Source organism: Capsicum annuum, chromosome 4, assembly GCF_002878395.1.
Source record: "Capsicum annuum cultivar UCD-10X-F1 chromosome 4, UCD10Xv1.1, whole genome shotgun sequence".
In the NCBI taxonomy this organism is placed as follows: domain Eukaryota; kingdom Viridiplantae; phylum Streptophyta; class Magnoliopsida; order Solanales; family Solanaceae; genus Capsicum; species Capsicum annuum.
In genome coordinates, this window is record NC_061114.1 from 177115459 (window position 1) to 177119626 (window position 4168).

Consider the following 4168-nt stretch of genomic DNA (forward strand, 5'->3'; position numbering starts at 1 on the left):
TGTCTATAAAACAGAAATAGAAAGAAGTATTAGTTATAACAAAATAGAAAACCAAATTCATAAAGTTAGAATCTGATCCTCCAATACAATTGTAGAAAGATAATATGCATTGGACTCGAAGTCTTATTGCACAAATAGAACTTTTGCTAGATTGATCTGTTGTAAACCATGATATCCATTGAGCTATCATGTTGTTGTAAATACCTATTTCACATAATATATCAAACCTGTTAGGTTAAACTAGGAATAAGTGAGTTATAGTGCTCTTCAATCCCAAAAGCATGCTTGTGGTAGGATAGCATTATACTGGAAGCTAAAGAGCCAGAGCCACTGTTAGATTTGTATTCTTTTCCAATCTCTACATCAGGAAATGACCCTGAGAATATTTATATGTTTCTTTAAGATGTGAATTATAGCACCAAGTTCCAGTTGTCCTTCCCATGCAGCAATTGACTCTAGTTCTCTAGAGTAATTCTGAAACCTTTCCACCAGAAAATCATCAGATTTTCCCCCTTTTGCATTCTTTGAGAAGAAAAGGGGAGAAAGTCAGTTGCATGTTTTCTCATGTAAGCTGCCACTATTTGTTGCAATTCAAGATATGTATCAGGAGATGAACCACAAATGTGCATGACTAACTGATTCTCCACAGGCGGTAGAGACACTGTCTATCATGCTTTATTTTATTAACAGTCAATTTCAGAGGCTCAAGCTTTCTTTCTAACTTTTCATTCTCAAAACCCAATCGCTTATTATATTACTCTGCTCTTTTTGTATTCTTTTCTCTCTGGATGCCTCTTGTTGAGCTCTTTTCTCATGTGTTTTCATACTCTTTTTGGGCTTTGAATGGTCAGTTTGACTACTGACAGAAACCCCAGCAATGGCCTTCACTAATGTGTGAAGATTTCCTTTTCCCTTACGATTATCATTATGTCTACTACCACTGTAACCTAAAGAAGCAAGTTCCCCAACATGTCTTTCTTTTAGCTTTCCAGAAAGTTTAGATACTTTTTCGTACACTTGTTTCTTCTTAGCTTTCTATTCAGTTTTGCCGTCTTTAGCTGCTGTATTTTTCATACTAATTTCTTTATCCTGTAGCTGAGAGAATTTGGCTGAGTATGTAATTTATTGTAGACTCTAGCTTTTTCTATCCTTGCAAAGATAGTTTATTTATTTGTTTGAATTTAATTCCAAACTTGAGAGCTCCATATGATTACTTTAAGTAAAAATGGCTAAATAGACCGTTGATGTTTTATATTTCCTTATGCTCTACTTTGTTGTCACCAGATGAATTCAATTATGGAAAAATTTGTCATGTCTCACATAAAAGTTTACGGACTAGACAAGTGTTATCTATCAAATGGATAAGACAATTTGTACAATATTGGTGTTCATAATTTATCACTCAAGCTTGTTTTGGTTTGTACAATATTGTGTTTGTGCCCTTCTACAACTTATAATTGAACTAATGTTTCCTAATTATAGAAATAAAGTGTACAAAAAACAAAAAATAGAAAAATACTTAAAGTCTCGTATGCGGTGATAGCAAAAGCAATGCAAGGAGAGGTCATCAAATGGTAAGTTTCATAACCTAGAATTTTATTTGAAAATTATTTTATAAAATTTATTTCATGTTGCTTATTTTTATTTATATATATATTTGATTAATGATCGATGCAATAATTAAAAAGACTTGTGTGTCGAAGTGAGGTTATTTTGTAAACTTTATTGAAGAGGGATGGCAATTATGTGAATGAAGAAGGAAAGATTTTAGCTGTAAGATTGATATGCTTGTCCATTTTCAAATTTTAGTTCTGGTGTTGATTTATTCATGTCTAATTTTATTCATGTCCCATTTGTGGAACTGTTGATTTGACCTTTGTGAGGATATATATCAATAGACTACTCCCTCTATATATCACCTGACATTATTGCACAAGTAATAATGTTACGATGTCCTTGTATATAACTTGAATTCTTTGTAAATTAGTAGAGTAAGAAAAAATTACTTAGTCATCCTAGAATCTGTTCTTGTTGTAAGTGATAGCAGCTCTAAAGCTCTTAATAAGGGTAATTTATTTGTACTGGAACTTAAGATGTCAGATAGATGAAAGATCTTTGGTTATAACATGTCAAATTATGCAGTAAAAATAGTGATTGTTATAATATAAAGTGTGTTAAGATAATATGAATAACGAAACTAACAAAAAAATATCAAAATCCAAGGAACCAATGTTTATCAAGTTGAAATCATTACATTAGGCAAAACTCACCCAAGAATTTGCTTTGGAAAGAATTGGTTCCCCTGTCCCTGTGAGAGTGAAATCATCCAACTAGGGAAGGATAAAGGGCAACTGGATTTCTAAAATTGGAAGACATTTTCCCGTGTCATCCAAAAATATAATGGGAATAGGCTCCCCCCAATATAATTGTCGAACAAAGAGCCAGTCCCTTAACTTGTAATTTACTTGAAGCAAGATAAATTTAGATATAAGATTTTATTAGAAGCAGAAAATGATAATTGCTTCCTTCATGTACGCTTAAGAGGGTATCCTTCATAAATCAAATGAAATTACCTTTTTCTTCTCATTTCCATTTTTCTCAAGCCGTTGGATGGCTCTTGAAGCAGTTTTTTTGCTAGGAAAAACATTAATGTCAAGCTCTGACTTTGAACATGATGAATTTATCATTGATTCTTCACCTGAAAACGGTCTCTCAAAATCTCCACAATTGTTATCGTCTGGTCTTACAAGCCAAGAAATTGGATAGCTTATTTCATAGCAAATTCAATGTCATGTGTGTCATGGACAGACACAACCATTAAAGCTCTTGAGACATAGTTGCATCATAATTAGTACACTACTATAAAACTCCAAAAACTGTCACCATGAAGTTTCTAAGACAAATAAATACTTTTGCATTAGATTCTCATTCATTACGAGAGTATTAATACAGTCAAACTTATAGGACATGTTTTGCTAGATGAATATAGGACAAGAGGATATAAGAAGGTAGACAACCTTCCCAAGACATAATCACCAACCCAAATAGGAACAGCTTGTCCATTGGATGGATCATTTACATAACAACCTGTTAAGACACCTATTTTTTCCCTTTGAAGCTCGATCCTCTCAAGTTCACTCTTTTTAGAGGCAGGTTCTCTGTACTCCTCTATCTGTCTCACATCTGTCTTTTCTTAAAAGAACTAGAACAAATAATATTTTGAGATTAGAAAAATCAAGGGGCAGAATAGTATATATATTTACTTTGTGCTTGTGATAAAAGTGATGATAGATAAGGATGCTCCAGTGTAAGGACTAAATATCTGTACAGCAAAAAAATGAAATAACGATATGTGAAATGTAGTCTAAGAAAGGGTAGTCGATGATTGGATGCCAAATCAAAATGCATATGTTGTACCAAAAATAATATATGGCCTTGTTGTATACACTGTTATTCTTTTCTCTACTTTCTCACTGTTATCGTTTGTGACGACAAAATTTGATTATGTTCCTTCAGACATCCCAACCTAATTCCTCTACATTTCCTTTATAGTTTTAGGACAGTCAAGGTCATATAAATCCTCAAGAAGTGGTCAACATAAGAAGTAATCCTCAACATCCACTGCCGCATAGGCTGCTTAGCAATAAATGCACTGTAAAAATATGAAACTATCCAGAAGGGTTAGACATTAACAGAAATGTGGTTCTTTTGAGAATTTCCTACCTCAAAATGTAATAAAGTCTAAGAAAGCATACCTTTCTGATGACTGGATGGCCCCCTCTTTTACTTGCACCATCAACTACTTCATTTGTCAAGATAGTACCAAGTGCTGGACACCACACTTCAGCTTAATATTTGATTCAAAAAACATTGACATGTCCGAGAAGGTCACTTCAAAGTTCAACCTACCACTAAGCATCATAAAAATGAAGTTCATAAAGCTTCAAACCTGATAAGCTAGTCCTCTCTTTAGAAGTTGAAAAAATATCCATGAGTCCATTTGTAGTAATCAGGTTCTATGATAGAAATTTCACGATCCCAATCATAAGAGAAAACTATTAATTTAAGATAGAAATCAATATAGATATTAGCAACATAACATTTTGAAGCACCATTCTATACTACTACAAAATATAGCAAGAGATCGAAATTTTGATGAATAACTGAA

At 33.0% G+C, this 4168-nt stretch overlaps 1 pseudogene; it reads right to left on the reverse strand.

The window, feature by feature from the left end:
* Positions 1–230: 230 nt before the first annotated feature.
* On the reverse strand, positions 231–3796 carry LOC107868811 (annotated as a pseudogene).
* Positions 3797–4168: the final 372 nt, after the last annotated feature.